Source organism: Bombina bombina, chromosome 4, assembly GCF_027579735.1.
Source record: "Bombina bombina isolate aBomBom1 chromosome 4, aBomBom1.pri, whole genome shotgun sequence".
Taxonomy (NCBI): domain Eukaryota; kingdom Metazoa; phylum Chordata; class Amphibia; order Anura; family Bombinatoridae; genus Bombina; species Bombina bombina.
In genome coordinates this window covers 914,259,900-914,278,721 of record NC_069502.1, presented here as the reverse complement: position 1 = coordinate 914,278,721, position 18,822 = coordinate 914,259,900, and the positions used below count along the sequence as shown (strand labels likewise).

Genomic DNA, 18,822 nt, shown 5'->3' with positions numbered 1-18,822 from the left:
TTAGAGAAAATAATTCATCAGACCTGATTAAAAAACCAGGGCGGGCCGTGGACCGGACACACCGTTGGAGAAAGTAATTTATCAGGTAAGCATAAATTCTGTTTTCTCCAACATAGGTGTGTCCGGTCCACAGCGTCATCCTTACTTGTGGGAACCAATACCAAAGCTTTAGGACACGGATGATGGGAGGGAACAAATCAGGTCGCCTAGATGGAAGGCACCACGGCTTGCAAAACCTTTCTCCCAAAAATAGCCTCAGATGAAGCAAAAGTATCAAATTTGTAGAATTTGGTAAAAGTGTGCAGTGAAGACCAAGTCGCTGCCTTACATATCTGATCAACAGAAGCCTCGTTCTTGAAGGCCCATGTGGAAGCCACAGCCCTAGTGGAGTGAGCTGTGATTCTTTCAGGAGGCTGCCGTCCGGCAGTCTCATAAGCCAATCGGATAATGCTTTTAAGCCAGAAAGAGAGAGAGGTAGAGGTTGCTTTTTGACCTCTCCTTTTACCAGAATAAACAACAAACAAAGAAGATGTTTGTCTGAAATCCTTAGTAGCTGCTAAGTAAAATTTGAGAGCACGAACTACATCCAAGTTGTGCAATAAACGTTCCTTCTTTGAAACTGGATTAGGACACAAAGAAGGCACAACTATCTCCTGGTTAATATTTTTGTTAGAAACAACTTTCGGAAGAAAACCAGGTTTAGTACGCAAAACCACCTTATCTGCATGGAACACCAGATATGGAGGAGAACACTGCAGAGCAGATAACTCTGAAACTCTTCTTGCAGAAGAAATTGCAACCAAAAACAAAACTTTCCAAGATAATAACTTTATATCAACGGAATGTAGGGGTTCAAACGGAATCCCCTGAAGAACTGAAAGAACTAGATTGAGACTCCAGGGAGGAGTCAAATTTTTGTAAACAGGCTTGATTCTGACCAGAGCCTGAACAAAAGATTGAACGTCTGGCACAGCCGCCAGCTTTTTATGAAGTAAAACAGATAAAGCAGAAATCTGTCCCTTCAAAGAACTTGCAGATAATCCTTTCTCCAAACCTTCTTGAAGAAAGGATAGAATCCTAGGGATTTTTATCTTGTTCCATGGGAATCCTTTAGATTCACACCAACAGATATATCTTTTCCATATTTTATGGTAGATTTTTCTAGTTACAGGCTTTCTAGCCTGAACAAGAGTATCAATGACAGAATCTGAGAACCCTCGCTTTGATAAAATCAAGCGTTCAATCTCCAAGCAGTCAGTTGGAGTGAGGCCAGATTCGGATGTTCGAACGGACCTTGAACAAGAAGGTCCTGTCTCAGAGGTAGCTTCCATGGTGGAGCTGATGACATATTCACCAGGTCTGCATACCAAGTCCTGCGTGGCCACGCAGGAGCTATCAAGATCACCGATACCCTCTCCTGTTTGATCCTGGCTACCAGCCTGGGAATGAGAGGAAACGGTGGGAACACATAAGCTAGGTTGAAGCTCCAAGGTGCTACTAGTGCATCCACTAGAGTCGCCTTGGGATCCCTGGATCTGGACCCGTAGTAAGGAACCTTGAAGTTCTGGCGAGAAGCCATCAGATCCATGTCTGGGATGCCCCATAATTGAATTATTTGGGCAAAGATTTCCGGATGGAGTTCCCACTCCCCCGGATGAAATGTCTGACGACTCAGAAAATCCGCTTCCCAATTTTCCACTCCTGGGATGTGGATTGCAGACAAGTGGCAGGAGTGAGTCTCCGCCCATTGAATTATCTTGGTCACTTCTTCCATCGCCAGGGAACTCCTTGTTCCCCCCTGATGGTTGATATACGCAACAGTCGTCATGTTGTCTGATTGAAACCTTATGAATTTGGCCTTTGCTAGCTGAGGCCAAGCCTTGAGAGCATTGAATATCGCTCTTAGTTCCAGAATGTTTATCGGTAGAAGAGATTCTTCCCGAGACCAAAGACCCTGAGTTTTCAGGGGTTCCCAGACCGCGCCCCAGCCCACCAGACTGGCGTCAGTCGTGACAATGACCCACTCTGGTCTGCGGAAGCTCATCCCTTGTGACAGGTTGTCCAGGGTCAGCCACCAACGGAGTGAATCTCTGGTCCTCTGATCTACTTGAATCGTTGGAGACAAGTCTGTATAATCCCCATTCCACTGTCTGAGCATGCACAGTTGTAATGGTCTTAGATGAATTCGCGCAAAAGGAACTATGTCCATTGCCGCAACCATCAAACCTATTACTTCCATGCACTGCGCTATGGAAGGAAGAAGAACAGAATGAAGTACTTGACAAGAGTTTAGAAGTTTTGATTTTCTGGCTTCTGTCAGAAAAATCCTCATTTCTAAGGAGTCTATTATTGTTCCCAAGAAGGGGACTCTTGTTGACGGAGATAGAGAACTTTTCTCTACGTTCACCTTCCACCCGTGAGATCTGAGAAAGGCTAGGACAATGTCCGTATGAGCCTTTGCTTGTGGCAGGGACGACGCTTGAATCAGAATGTCGTCCAAGTAAGGTACTACTGCAATGCCCCTCGGTCGTAGCACCGCTAGAAGGGACCCTAGTACCTTTGTGAAAATTCTTGGGGCAGTGGCTAATCCGAATGGAAGTGCCACAAACTGGTAATGTTTGTCCAGAAAGGCAAACCTTAGGAACTGATGATGTTCCTTGTGGATAGGAATATGTAGATACGCATCCTTTAAATCCACCGTGGTCATGAATTGACCTTCCTGGATGGTAGGAAGAATTGTTCGAATGGTTTCCATTTTGAACGATGGAACCCTGAGAAATTTGTTTAAGATCTTGAGATCCAAGATTGGTCTGAATGTTCCCTCTTTTTTGGGAACTATGAACAGATTGGAGTAGAACCCCATCCCTTGTTCCTTTAATGGAACAGGATGAATCACTCCCATTTTTAACAGGTCTTCTACACAATGTAAGAATGCCTGTTTTTTTATGAGGTCTGAAGACAATTGAGACCTGTGGAACCTTCCCCTTGGGGGTAGCTCCTTGAATTCCAGAAGATAACCTTGGGAGACTATTTCTAGGGCCCAAGGATCCAGAACATCTCTTGCCCACGCCTGAGCGAAGAGAGAAAGTCTGCCCCCCACCAGATCCGGTCCCGGATCGGGGGCCAACATCTCATGCTGTCTTTGTAGCAGTAGCAGGTTTCTTGGCCTGCTTACCTTTGTTCCAGCCTTGCATTGGCCTCCAGGCTGGCTTGGCCTGAGACGTATTACCCTCTTGCTTAGAGGGTGTAGAACTTGAAGCTGGTCCGTTTCTACGAAAGGGACGAAAATTAGGCTTATTTTTAGCCTTGAAAGACCTATCCTGAGGAAGGGCATGGCCCTTTCCCCCAGTGATATCTGAAATAATCTCTTTCAAGTCAGGGCCAAACAGCGTTTTCCCCTTGAAAGGAATATTAAGCAATTTGTTCTTGGATGACGCATCCGCTGACCAAGACTTTAGCCAAAGCGCTCTGCGCGCCACAATAGCAAACCCTGAATTTTTCGCCGCCAATCTAGCTAATTGCAGGGTAGCGTCTAGAGTAAAAGAATTAGCCAATTTAAGAGCACGAATTCTGTCCATAATCTCCTCATAAGAGGTATCCTTATCTAGCGACTTTTCTAGTTCATCAAACCAGAAACACGCTGCTGTAGTAACAGGAACAATGCATGAAATTGGCTGTAGAAGGTAACCTTGCTGAACAAACATCTTTTTAAGCAAACCTTCTAACTTTTTATCCATAGGATCTTTGAAAGCACAACTATCCTCTATAGGGATAGTAGTGCGTTTGTTTAAAGTAGAGACCGCCCCCTCGACCTTAGGGACTGTCTGCCATAAGTCCTTTCTGGGGTCGACTATAGGAAACAATTTCTTAAATATAGGGGGAGGAACAAAAGGTATGCCGGGCCTTTCCCATTCTTTGTTTACAATATCCGCCACCCGCTTGGGTATAGGAAAAGCTTCGGGGGGCACCGGGACCTCTAGGAACTTGTCCATCTTACATAATTTCTCTGGAATGACCAAATTGTCACAATCATCCAGGGTAGATAACACCTCCTTAAGCAGAGCGCGGAGATGTTCCAATTTAAATTTGAACGTAATAACATCAGGTTCAGCTTGTTGAGAAATTTTTCCTGAATCTGAAATTTCTCCCTCAGACAAAACCTCCCTAGCCCCTTCAGACTGGAGTAAGGGCATGTCAGAACCATTATCATCGGCGCCCTCATGCTCTTCAGTATCTAAAACAGAGCAGTCGCGCTTACGCTGATAAGTGGGCATTTTGGCTAAAATGTTTTTAATAGAATTATCCATTACAGCCGTTAATTGTTGCATAGTAAGAAGAATTGGCGCACTAGATGTACTAGGGGCCTCTTGTGTGGGCAAGACTGGTGTAGACACATAAGGGGATGATGCAGGACCATGCTTACTCCCCTCACTAGAGGAATCATCTTGGGCATCATTTTCACTATCACATGCATCACATCTATTTAAATGAGAAGGAACTTTGGCTTCCTGACATACAGAACATAGTCTATCTGATGGTACAGACATGATAAACAGGCATAAACTTGAAAACAAAGTACAAAAAACGTTTTAAAATAAAACCGTTACTGTCACTTTAAATTTTAAACTGAACACACTTTATTACTGAATATGCGAAAAAGTATGAAGGAATTGTCCAAAATTCACCAAAATTCACCACAGTGTCATAAAGCCTTAAAAGTATTGCACACCAAATTTGAAAGTCTTAACTCTTAAAATAACGGAACCAGAGCCGTTTTTACATTTAACCCCTATACAGTCCCTGGTATCTGCTTTGCTGAGACCCTACCAAGCCCAGAGGGGAATACGATACCAAATGACGCCTTCAGCACGCTTTTTCAGTGTATCAGAGCTCCTTACGCATGCATCTGCATGCTTTGCTTCCCAAAAAACAACTGCGCATTAGTGGCGCGAAACTGAGGCTCTGCCTATGACTAGAGAAGGCCCCCAGTGAAAAAGGTGTCCAATACAGTGCCTGCCGTCTTTTTTATCAAAATTCCCAAGATAAAATTAACTCCTCAAAGTAATAAACCATTAAACATGTTTATAAAACAAACGTTTTAGCCCAGAAAAATGTCTACCAGTCTTTAAAGCCCTTGTGAAGCCCTTTATAACTTGTTATTAAAATGGCTTACCGGATCCCATAGGGAAAATGACAGCTTCCAGCATTACCAAGTCTTGTTAGAAATGTGTCATACTTCAAGCAGCAAAAGTCTGCACACTGTTCCCCTCAACTGAAGTTACTTCATCTCAACAGTCCTGTGTGGAAACAGCCATCGATTTTAGTAACGGTTGCTAAAATCATTTTCCTCTTACAAACAGAAATCTTCATCTCTTTTCTGTTTCAGAGTAAATAGTACATACCAGCACTATTTTAAAATAACAAACTCTTGATTGAAGAATAAAAACTACATTTAAACACCAAAAAACTCTAAGCCATCTCCGTGGAGATGTTGCCTGTACAACGGCAAAGAGAATGACTGGGGAAGGCGGAGCCTAGGGGGGATCATGTGACCAGCTTTGCTGGGCTCTTTGCCATTTCCTGTTGGGGAAGAGAATATCCCACAAGTAAGGATGACGCCGTGGACCGGACACACCTATGTTGGAGAAACATAATTTATGTAAGAACTTACCTGATAAATTCATTTCTTTCATATTAGCAAGAGTCCATGAGCTAGTGACGTATGGGATATACATTCCTACCAGGAGGGGCAAAGTTTCCCAAACCTCAAAATGCCTATAAATACACCCCTCACCACACCCACAATTCAGTTTAACGAATAGCCAAGAAGTGGGGTGATAAAAAAGTGTGAAAGCATATAAAAATAAGGAATTTGAATAATTGTGCTTTATACAAAATCATAACCACCACAAAAAAAGGGCGGGCCTCATGGACTCTTGCTAATATGAAAGAAATGAATTTATCAGGTAAGTTCTTACATAAATTATGTTTTCTTTCATGTAATTAGCAAGAGTCCATGAGCTAGTGACGTATGGGATAATGACTACCCAAGATGTGGATCTTCCACACAAGAGTCACTAGAGAGGGAGGGATAAAATAAAGACAGCCAATTCCTGCTGAAAAAAATCCACACCCAAAACAAAATTTAATGAAAAACATAAGCAGAAGATTCAAACTGAAACCGCTGCCTGAAGTACTTTTCTACCAAAAACTGCTTCAGAAGAAGAAAATACATCAAAATGGTAGAATTTAGTAAAAGTATGCAAAGAGGACCAAGTCGCTGCTTTACAAATCTGATCAACCGAAGCATCATTCCTAAACGCCCAGGAAGTAGAAACTGACCTAGTAGAATGAGCTGTAATCCTCTGAGGCGGAGTTTTACCCGACTCAACATAGGCAAGATGAATTAAAGATTTCAACCAAGATGCCAAAGAAATGGCAGAAGCTTTCTGGCCTTTTCTAGAACCGGAAAAGATAACAAATAGACTAGAAGTCTTTCGGAAAGACTTAGTAGCTTCAACATAATATTTCAAAGCTCTAACAACATCCAAAGAATGCAACGATTTCTCCTTAGAATTCTTAGGATTAGGACATAATGAAGGAACCACAATTTCTCTACTAATGTTGTTGGAATTCACAACTTTAGGTAAAAATTCAAAAGAAGTTCGCAACACCGCCTTATCCTGATGAAAAATCAGAAAAGGAGACTCACAAGAAAGAGCAGATAATTCAGAAACTCTTCTGGCAGAAGAGATTGCCAAAAGGAACAAAACTTTCCAAGAAAGTAATTTAATGTCCAATGAATGCATAGGTTCAAACGGAGGAGCTTGAAGAGCTCCCAGAACCAAATTCAAACTCCAAGGAGGAGAAATTGACTTAATGACAGGTTTCATACGAACCAAAGCTTGTACAAAACAATGAATATCAGGAAGAATAGCAATCTTTCTGTGAAAAAGAACAGAAAGAGCAGAGATTTGTCCTTTCAAAGAACTTGCGGACAAACCCTTATCTAAACCATCCTGAAGAAACTGTAAAATTCTCGGTATTCTAAAAGAATGCCAAGAAAAATGATGAGAAAGACACCAAGAAATATAAGTCTTCCAGACTCTATAATATATCTCTCTAGATACAGATTTACGAGCCTGTAACATAGTATTAATCACAGAGTCAGAGAAACCTCTTTGACCAAGAATCAAGCGTTCAATCTCCATACCTTTAAATTTAAGGATTTTAGATCCTGATGGAAAAAAGGACCTTGCGACAGAAGGTCTGGTCTTAACGGAAGAGTCCACGGTTGGCAAGAGGCCATCCGGACAAGATCCGCATACCAAAACCTGTGAGGCCATGCCGGAGCTACCAGCAGAACAAACGAGCATTCCTTCAGAATCTTGGAGATTACTCTTGGAAGAAGAACTAGAGGCGGAAAGATATAGGCAGGATGATACTTCCAAGGAAGTGATAATGCATCCACTGCCTCCGCCTGAGGATCCCGGGATCTGGATAGATACCTGGGAAGTTTCTTGTTTAGATGAGACGCCATCAGATCTATTTCTGGAAGTTCCCACATTTGAACAATCTGAAGAAATACCTCTGGGTGAAGAGACCATTCGCCCGGATGCAACGTTTGGCGACTGAGATAATCCGCTTCCCAATTGTCTATACCTGGGATATGAACCGCAGAGATTAGACAGGAGCTGGATTCCGCCCAAACCAAAATTCGAGATACTTCTTTCATAGCCAGAGGACTGTGAGTCCCTCCTTGATGATTTATGTATGCCACAGTTGTGACATTGTCTGTCTGAAAGCAAATGAACGATTCTCTCTTCAGAAGAGGCCAAAACCGAAGAGCTCTGAAAATTGCACGGAGTTCCAAAATATTGATCGGCAATCTCACCTCCTGAGATTCCCAAACTCCTTGTGCCGTCAGAGATCCCCACACAGCTCCCCAACCTGTGAGACTTGCATCTGTTGAAATTACAGTCCAGGTCGGAAGCACAAAAGAAGCCCCCTGAATTAAACGATGGTGATCTGTCCACCATGTTAGAGAGTGTTGAACAATCGGTTTTAAAGATATTAATTGAGATATCTTTGTGTAATCCTTGCACCATTGATTCAGCATACAAAGCTGAAGAGGTCGCATGTGAAAACGAGCAAAGGGGATCGCGTCCGATGCAGCAGTCATAAGACCTAGAATTTCCATGCATAAAGCTACCGAAGGGAATGATTGTGACTGAAGGTTTCGACAAGCTGAAATCAGTTTTAGACGTCTCTTGTCTGTTAAAGACAGAGTCATGGACACTGAATCTATCTGGAAACCCAGAAAGGTTACCCTTGTCTGAGGAATCAATGAACTTTTTGGTAAATTGATCCTCCAACCATGATCTTGAAGAAACAACACAAGTTGATTCGTATGAGATTCTGCTAAATGTAAAGATTGAGCAAGTACCAAGATATCGTCCAAATAAGGAAATACCACAATACCCTGTTCTCTGATTACAGACAGAAGGGCACCGAGAACCTTTGTAAAAATTCTTGGAGCTGTAGCTAGGCCAAACGGCAGAGCCACAAACTGGTAATGCTTGTCCAGAAAAGAGAATCTCAGGAACTGATAATGATCTGGATGAATCGGAATATGCAGATATGCATCCTGTAAATCTATTGTGGACATATAATTCCCTTGCTGAACAAAAGGCAAGATAGTCCTTACAGTTACCATCTTGAATGTTGGTATCCTTACATAACGATTCAATATTTTTAGATCCAGAACTGGTCTGAAGGAATTCTCCTTCTTTGGTACAATGAAGAGATTTGAATAAAACCCCATCCCCTGTTCCGGAACTGGAACTGGCATAATTACTCCAGCTAACTCTAGATCTGAAACACAATTCAGAAATGCTTGAGCTTTCACTGGATTTACTGGGACACGGGAAAGAAAAAATCTCTTTGCAGGAGGTCTCAACTTGAAACCAATTCTGTACCCTTCTGAAACAATGTTCTGAATCCAAAGATTGTGAACAGAATTGATCCAAATTTCTTTGAAAAAACGTAACCTGCCCCCTACCAGCTGAGCTGGAATGAGGGCCGCACCTTCATGTGGACTTAGAAGCAGGCTTTGGCTTTCTAGCAGGCTTGGATTTATTCCAGACTGGAGATGGTTTCCAAACTGAAACTGCTCCTGAGGATGAAGGATTAGGCTTTTGTTCTTTGTTGAAACGAAAGGAACGAAAACGATTATTAGCCCTGTTTTTACCCTTAGATTTTTTATCCTGTGGTAAAAAAGTTCCTTTCCCACCAGTAACAGTTGAGATAATAGAATCCAACTGAGAACCAAATAATTTGTTACCCTGGAAAGAAATGGAAAGTAGAGTTGATTTAGAAGCCCTATCAGCATTCCAAGTTTTAAGCCATAAAGCCCTTCTAGCTAAAATAGCTAGAGACATAAACCTGACATCAACTCTGATAATATCAAAAATGGCATCACAGATAAAATTATTAGCATGCTGAAGAAGAATAATAATATCATGAGAATCATGATCTGTTACTTGTTGCGCTAAAGTTTCCAACCAAAAAGTTGAAGCTGCAGCAACATCAGCCAATGATATAGCAGGTCTAAGAAGATTACCTGAACACAGATAAGCTTTTCTTAGAAAGGATTCAATTTTCCTATCTAAAGGATCCTTAAACGAAGTACCATCTGACGTAGGAATAGTAGTACGTTTAGCAAGGGTAGCAATAGCCCCATCAACTTTAGGGATCTTGTCCCAAAATTCTAATCTGTCAGACGGCACAGGATATAATTGCTTAAAACGTTTAGAAGGAGTAAAAGAATTACCCAATTTATCCCATTCTTTGGAAATTACTTCAGAAATAGCATTAGGAACAGGAAAAACTTCTGGAATAACCACAGGAGATTTAAATACCTTATCTAAACGTTTAGAATTAGTATCAAGAGGACCAGAATCCTCTATTTCTAAAGCAATTAGTACTTCTTTAAGTAAAGAACGAATAAATTCCATTTTAAATAAATATGAAGATTTATCAGCATCAATCTCTGAGACAGAATCCTCTGAACCAGAAGAGTCATCAGAATCAGAATGATGATGTACATTTAAAAATTCATCTGTAGGGAGAGAAGTTTTAAAAGATTTTTTACGTTTACTAGAAGGAGAAATAACAGACATAGCCTTCTTGATGGATTCAGAAACAAAATCTCTTATGTTATCAGGAACATTCTGCACCTTAGATGTTGAGGGAACTGCAACAGACAATGGTACTTTACTAAAGGAAAAATTATCTGCATTAACAAGTTTGTCATGACAATTAATACAAACAACAGCCGGAGGAATAGCTACCAAAAGTTTACAGCAGATACAGTTAGCTTTGGTAGATCCAGCACTAGACAGCGATTTTCCTGTAGTATCTTCTGACTCAGATGCAACGTGAGACATCTTGCAATATGTAAGAGAAAAAACAACATATAAAGCAAAATTGATCAAATTCCTTAAATGACAGTTTCAGGAATGGGAAAAAAATGCCAAAGAACAAGCTTCTAGCAACCAGAAGCAATGAAAAATGAGACTTAAATAATGTGGAGACAAAAATTACGCCCATATTTTTTGGCGCCAAATAAGACGCCCACATTATTTGGCGCCTAAATGCTTTTGGCGCCAAAAATGACGCCACATCCGGAACGCCGACATCTTTGGCGCAAAATAACGTAAAAAAATGACGCAACTTCCGGCGACACGTATGACGCCGGAAACGGAAAAGATTTTTTGCGCCAAAAAAGTCTGCGCCAAGAATGACGCAATAAAATGAAGCATTTTCAGCCCCCGCGAGCCTAACAGCCCACAGGGAAAAAGTCAAATTTTAAGGTAAGAAAAAATGATTAATTTAAATGCATTATCCCAAATATGAAACGGACTGTCTGAAAAATAAGGAATGTTGAACATTCTGAGTCATGGCAAATAAATGTTTAAATACATATATTTAGAACTTTATAAACAAAGTGCCCAACCATAGCTTAGAGTGTCACAGAAAATAAGATTTACTTACCCCAGGACACTCATCTACATGTTTGTAGAAAGCCAAACCAGTACTGAAACGAGAATCAGCAGAGGTAATGGTATATATATAAGAGTATATCGTCGATCTGAAAAGGGAGGTAAGAGATGAATCTCTAAGACCGATAACAGAGAACCTATGAAATAGACCCCGTAGAAGGAGATCACTGCATTCAAATAGGCAATACTCTCCTCACATCCCTCTGACATTCACTGCACGCTGAGAGGAAAACCGGGCTCCAACTTGCTGCGGAGCGCATATCAACGTAGAATCTAGCACAAACTTACTTCACCACCTCCATAGGAGGCAAAGTTTGTAAAACTGAATTGTGGGTGTGGTGAGGGGTGTATTTATAGGCATTTTGAGGTTTGGGAAACTTTGCCCCTCCTGGTAGGAATGTATATCCCATACGTCACTAGCTCATGGACTCTTGCTAATTACATGAAAGAAACTATATTGTATTTAATATAAAATTTGTTAAAAAACAATGCACAGATATAATGAACCTGTGATCAATATAAAAATGCTACGCGTTTCTAAGCGCTAACCACGCTTTTTCCTCAGGCAAATGATACTGACTAGACTGGAGACTCCTATATAAATACCCATAAGCCCTGGGTTTTAGTAAGCTGTATCTAGTTACACAGGTGCTGCACTAATCAATTGTGTGATTCACTTTAAATGTATCTAACAAGGCATTTGTATTCCATTTCTAATAGACACTTAAAATTGAAAACATAATAATTATAAATTCTACTATAATAATGCAAACATGTATCTAATATAATAAAATACAGATCCCAATGCACCATAATAAAAACAAATGATGATGATTGTAAATATTGTGAACTATCTGACTTATGTCCATATGCAATCCACTTTTGCTGATGAAAAATATTGTTTAAATCCTAAGCTATACATATAGTATATCCTTGTATCATAAACTGACATACTTTTAAGATTGCCATACTTTATGTATAGACTAATCAAATCTAAGAACCGCCACTGCTTTGTAGCTAAACCAATACAAACTGGATTAGTAAGGGTGTGTACCAGTAGACCAATGGCAATGCTCTAGTTCAACCTTTAAGATCAATTAAAAAATACGGAACTTGTGGTCTCTATATTAACAGATGAGAAAGCTCGCCCAACTAGAAGCAACCTACAAAAAATTTTTTGGTAATCAAAATATACACAGAATGAACACTTAAGCCGTCGCAGTATGTCAGCACTTGCGAGCGATCAACAGCTAAACTAAAAGAGTTAATCAATTCCGAACCTCATCTCTATTTATGATTTGATGATATCCACGATTCTTATAGTATCATAACAAAATTAAAAAACTATACCTTTAGATGCAGTACTTAACGTCTGTACCGATCCCAATAAAAAAAACCTGTATTTGAAAGGTCTCAATGTGTAATCACTTCGTATGTCTGCTAGAGGGTGTGTGCATAATGACGTAAGAACAATGTGCGGCTACTCCTTATTTCAACTGGGGGATGTATATAAGCAACAGCAAAAACTGTTATTTCATATCGAACATCATGTTCAAAAATTTGGCCATAGTGAAACGAAATAACATCTTATAAATATATTATTTACTATTAGAAATTACTGATTTAGATGTGTATCTTAAAATGTTATGTGTAGACCAAAGTGGCAAACTTGTGTGCGATGTACTAATGGGAAACTGAGTAAAAATTACGTATATGTGTTAACATCTGAACTGTATGTAGTACTAGCTATACTACAGCATAGAGACTTGTATGGAAGTCAGTATGTGAGGATGTAAGGATGTGACTTGTGATAAAATGTGACTTGTGATAAAATGTGACTTGTGATAAAATGTGACTTGCGATAAAATTGCTATTTATTAAAGTGATATATAAAAAGAAACATAAAATATATATATGTAATATGATCTAAATCGAACTAAGAGACCTAGTGTTAATGAACTATAGAGGGTGTCCTAATAATCCTATTCATATGAATAAATGCAAGTGGTGTGTTAAACCTATTCTAATATATAGATACAAATGTTGTGTTGGGTGAATACCAGTGATTATAATGAAAATGAGGTGATGGAGCATACTAGATAATGTCTTTGGGGTATAAAATAATAATAAACTAATATTCCATACTATAATGGTAAATAAAATGTTCTAATGTAGTGTCCTAATATGTTGTGCAGTGTGTCCTTACTAATAATCTGTGTAATATACTGAATCTATGTGAAATGTAATCAACATAATAAAATAAAAATAATGAACAATAAACATGAAATATAAAATGAGTGTGTGAAATAAGAGAATATATAAATGTGAGGGAGATGTTTTTTTAACAAATTTTATATAAAATACAATATAGTTTTTATATACTGGAGTCTCCTTTCGTTTTTCGTCTTTTACTGCCTTGCTTGGAACACATCTACTGTTGCAGCTGAACACTACCTGGGTTGATATGTGCACTAGGTCACTGTAATATACCTAGTTCGCTCCATTTGCACTATAGTGTGCAATCGAATGTGTGAGTATCCCTTTGTCGTTACAAGCTGATATCCACTCTCTTTCTGATTGTGATATATTCGACTCATGGCGACGAATGAAAGTAAAACTTAAGACTCCGGACGGAACACTTTAAATAATAAAAATAGATGTGGTCAGACAAAACAGTACCATGCTAATCCTTTTCTGACTGGCAAAACATAGAGAGGTCAGCTAGTAACATCCACACATTATAACTCAAACAAGAAATGCTGATCTTTCCCAGGATAAATAGAAATTCAAATCATTCAGGAATGATAATGAAATAAAAGTGTATCCCCCTACCGGAAATAAACATATGGTACAGTCTTAAATTAATTCTCCTCTTTCTGCATTGCTATGCTGGCTGTTGCTCTAATAGGTAGATATGTCATTCATTACTATTGTTTATTGATAAAAAAACAAAACACAACAACAATAAACTATAAGCTGGATGCATTCTAGATAAGCATTCCCAAAGGAAAATGAATCTCAGATGTAGAGCTGTAAAGTCACACTGTAAGATAGTGTGGCACACTATGTGAAATCTGTTCTCTGAGTAAAATCACAGTGTAAAATGAAAAATAATCTGATTTATGTGCATTTTACTTACCCGTATCATCTCATTTTTAAATTTGATAGCTGGAAAGTGTCCCTGGAATTTTTTTTCAAATGTTGGCAACTATGCACTAAGCACTAGTAACTATAATAATAATAAATAATATGAAGTAGATGTACTGACAATAATCATGTTGTTACGGTGGGGTTTGTTTTTGGATGCTGGACTGCTACAATTGTGGATGGTTGTTTGGCAGAAATATCATTTTTTTGGTATTGCAGATGTGTCTGTCTGTGGGAATATAAAGTGACTTTATTGCTTTAAATAACACAACCTTCTAATGATGTCATTATTGTTTTTAACCAATTGAAAGATTGTTGGGTGTTTAAAATGAACCAGCGTGCCTTTACCAGATCAAGTAAAGACTATGGCATGAAGCTGAAACGCGTCAGCTGATCTGGCAGACACGCTGGAATGTTGTTGCTGTGTTACGTTTTTATTGAGCTTCAAATAAAGAATTGATGTTTTTATTATCTTTGAATCTGAACCTTCTTCTGTTATATTGAGGCCGTTTTTCAGTTCAGTACAGACCAATGAGGGTTTGAGAAAGAAGGGGGTGTGACGGTGTTGAAACACCACGGAGGATGCTGAGGGTGAGAAGGTGAGCGGCTTGAACGAGGATATATGCTTAAAATGGCATGTTCTATCTGAATCATTAAAAAAAAAATAAAAAAAATGGGTTTAGTGCCCCTTTAAGCCACTGCTAAGCAAAGCCTCAGTATATACAGAGGGGAAATTACACATGTTACAAATTTTGCAACATTATTGAGCTGTCTGGCTTCCTCACCCCTTGTCTCCTACCCTAACCACATATCATGGCTTTCTCTTACCTGACCTCAGACTGCTAAACTTTAATGTAACAGAAAACTGCACAAAAAACCCATACTGTAAGCAATGAGACTATTGCCACAGTGCCCTCTGTGGTGGGAGTACTGCACTGCACACAATATTCATAAACTATATGCAGACTAAATTGAACAAAGGGCACGCTTAAAAGCTTGGGTCTGGAAGCAAAAATCCGGGACTGTCCCAGGAAAAAACAGGACAGTTGGCAACTATGCATATGAAGGCAGATGCCTTCTGCCCCCAGGTTGCGGATGTCGCTGTCAAATCTCAAAAAGGCGCAAGAGGTTAAAGGGCCATTATACACTCATTTTTTCTTTGCATAAATGTTTTGTAGATGATCAATTTATAAAGCCCATAAAGTTTTTTTTTTTTTTTTAAATGTATAATTTTGCTTATTTTTAAAGAACATTGCTCTGATTTTCAGACTCCTAACCAAGCCCCAAAGTTTTATTTGAATACTGTCAGCTACCTTCTCCAGCTTGCTCCTGTTTGTGTAAAGGGTCTTTTCATATGCAAAAGAAGGGGGAGGGTCTTATTTCCCCTTCCAACTACCTTTTCAACAGAGCTAAACTGAAAGCTTCTAAGTACGTTTTTAAACCATTTTATACTGGATTTTTATATCAGTATCTGTGCATCTTATTCTTTATAGTAGTGTCTATTACATGCAGTTATATGAAAATGAGTGTATACTGTCCCTTTAAGGCTGTCCCTTCTACAGTTTACTCTAGATTTAGTTTAATAAGATTGTGTGCAGTGCAGTACTCCCACCACAGATGTCACTGTGCTTTTTTTTTAATTTTACCCTATTGTCAACAGCAGTCTTATTGTCTACTGTATGCTAGTGTGTGATGAAGCAAGGCATCTCAGTAGTGTTGCACAATTTAGAACATGTTTTATAGCCCCCAATTATATACTTAGGCTTTGCTTAGCAGGGGCTTAAAGGAATTTGAAATCCAGCATGTTCTTTTAGTGATTCGGAAAAGCATACAATTTTAAAATAGTTTTCCAATTTAATTATTTCATCAAATTTTACTTTGCTCCCATGGTATTCTTTGTTGAAGAGATACCTAGGTAGGTGTCTGGAGCACTACATGGCAGAAAATAGTGCTGTCATATACTGCTCTTATTAATGTACAACATTCTTGCAAAACTGCTGCCATATAGTGCTCCAGACACGTGCACACTCCTGAACTTATGCTCCTGCTTTCCAACAAAAGATACCAAGAGAACAAAGAAAATGTGACAATAGAAGTAAATTAGAAAGATGTTCAAAATTACATGCTCTATCTGAATCATAGAATACAAATTTGGGGTTTTATGTCATTTTAAAACATCAAGCTCTTCACATGCTGTGACTGGAAATCAGAGAACATGCAGAAATCCAGATTTACTGGGTCTATTAACCCCTTATTAACCAACGACGTACGGGGTACGTCCTGCAAAAAAATGCAGTTAACGACTGAAGACGTACCCCATACGTCGTTGGTCTTTGAAAGCGGTGGGTGCGCGCGGGCGGGAACCCTACACTATGGGACAATAAGGCACGAGTAAGGTGGGAGAGAGGACTGGGGAGGGTGGGAATTTAAAATTAAGGGATCTGGGAGAGGGTGGGGGGTTGGATGTTGAGGGGGGCAGCTACACTATAGTAAACATTCAATATTTTTTTAAGAAAACATAAAAAATAAAACATATTTTATTTCAAACTGGGGACTGGGGAGGGTGGGAATTTAAAATTAAGGGATCTGGGAGAGGGTGGGGGGTTGGATGTTGAGGGGGCAGCTACACTATAGTAAACATTCAATATTTTTTTAATAAAACATAAAAAATAAAACATATTTTATTTCAAACTGGGTACTGGCAGACAGCTGCCAGTACCCAAGATGGCGCACAATAAGGCAGAGGGGGAGGGTTAGAGAGCTGTTTGGGGAGGGATCAGGGAGGTTGGGGGCTAGGGGGGATCCTACACAGCAAAAAACAAACTTATTTTAGTACTGGCAAAAATTTTAAGTTTTTTTTATTTGATCGCATTTGGTGGTGAAATGGTGGCATGAAATATACCAAAATGGACCTAGATCAATACTTTGGGTTGTCTACTACACTACATTAAAGCTAAAGTTAACCCTACAAGCTCCCTACATGCTCCTTAATTAACACCTTCATTGCTGGGCATAATACACGTGTGGTGCGCAGTGGCATTTAGCGGCCTTCTAATTACCAAAAAGCAACGCCAAAGCCATATAAGTCTGAACAAAGGGGATCCCAGAGAAGCATTTACAACCATTTGTGCCATAATTGCACAAGCTGTTTGTAAATAATTTCAGTGAGAAACCTAAAGTTTGTGAAAAAATGAACAATTTTTTTTATTTGATCGCATTTGGCGGTGAAATGGTGGCATGAAATATACCAAAATGGGCCTAGATCAATACTTTGGGTTATCTTCTAAAAAAAAAATATATACATGTCAAGGGATATTCAGGAATTCCTAATAGATATCAGTGTTCCAATGTAACTATCGCTAATTTTGAAAAAAAGTGGTTTGGAAATAGAAAAGTGCTACTTGTATTTATTGCCCTATAACTTGCAAAAAAAGCAAAGAACATGTAAACATTGGGTATTTCTAAACTCAGGACAAAATTTAGAAACTATTTAGCATGGTTGTTTTTTGGTGGTTGTAGATGTGTAACAGATTTTGGGAGTCGAAGTTAGAAAATATTTTTCCTCATATTTTATAATTTTTTTTATAGTAAATTATAAGATATGATGAAAATAATGGTATCTTTAGAAAGTCTATTTAATGGTGAGAAAAACGGTATATAATATGTGTGAGTACAATAAATGAGTAAGAGGAAAAATTACAGCTAAACACAAACACCGCAAAAATGTAAAAATAGCCTTGGTCCCAAACGGTCAGAAAATGGAAAAGTGCTGTGGTCCTTAAGTGGTTAAACTACTGCCAGGAATCAGCATACCAATTTAACTCTATCACTGCAGTAGCAAAGATAAAAATTAAACTTTAGCTCATAAAATGCCACCTAATTGTAAAACTTTCAACAGTGTTTCAGCAAAAGTAAATCACAAAAAACAAATCCTCAACATAGCTACATACTGTATATTATTATCCATTCCAGCAGCCCAAGACAGTAGTTACCAGAGTTAAAGTGAATGTAAAGTTTTTGGTTTTTGCAGCCTGTATTCTATTCCTCATCTAATATATAGTATGATCGCAACTTTTTTTTTATATATATTATAGTTATAAATACACTTTATATTTACATTCCCGGGCGTTCCTAGCTCCGCCCTCCATGTATTTCCGGATAATGCCTTTATTACTTCAAATGCGCGTTCCCGATTGCCGGACCAATTGCGCATGCGCACCATTCCCCATACAATCGATTTGCGCCTGCGTGACACAAAAAATGTTATGCCTAAAGCGCAGGCGTCAATCGTTGCATTCAATGACTAGCTATCAATGATAGTATTCAATGCCGGCGACGCTGAAATTTGCGCTGGTTTGGTATCCTATATACGAGCGTAACCTAGAAGTTACGCTCGTATATTTCTGCCATCGCCCGTAGTTTTTTGGGCCATAGGCAGGTATACCAAACCAGCGCAGTTTGGTATCCAATATACAGCGTAAGGACTTACGTGGCGAAAATGGAGAAATCTTACTCCATTTTCACCTCGCCACAAAAAGCAGCCGTAGTAAGCCTTACGCTGTCTATTGGAGCCTCGTAACTCCCTAAACTAGCTACAAAATAAACCTAACAC

The 18,822-nt window shown here is 39.2% G+C and overlaps 1 long non-coding RNA gene across 2 annotated transcripts in view; it reads right to left on the bottom strand.

Moving 5' to 3' along the window:
- The window catches only part of LOC128657486 (uncharacterized), a 32,430-nt gene extending 17,605 nt beyond the window's left edge, over positions 1 to 14,825 (bottom strand). For both annotated transcript variants that reach the window (XR_008402108.1, XR_008402109.1), the window contains exon 1: positions 14,332 to 14,825. This is a non-coding gene — a long non-coding RNA (uncharacterized LOC128657486). The remainder of the gene's footprint in view (positions 1 to 14,331) is intronic.
- Between the last annotated feature and the right edge of the window lie 3,997 nt (positions 14,826 to 18,822).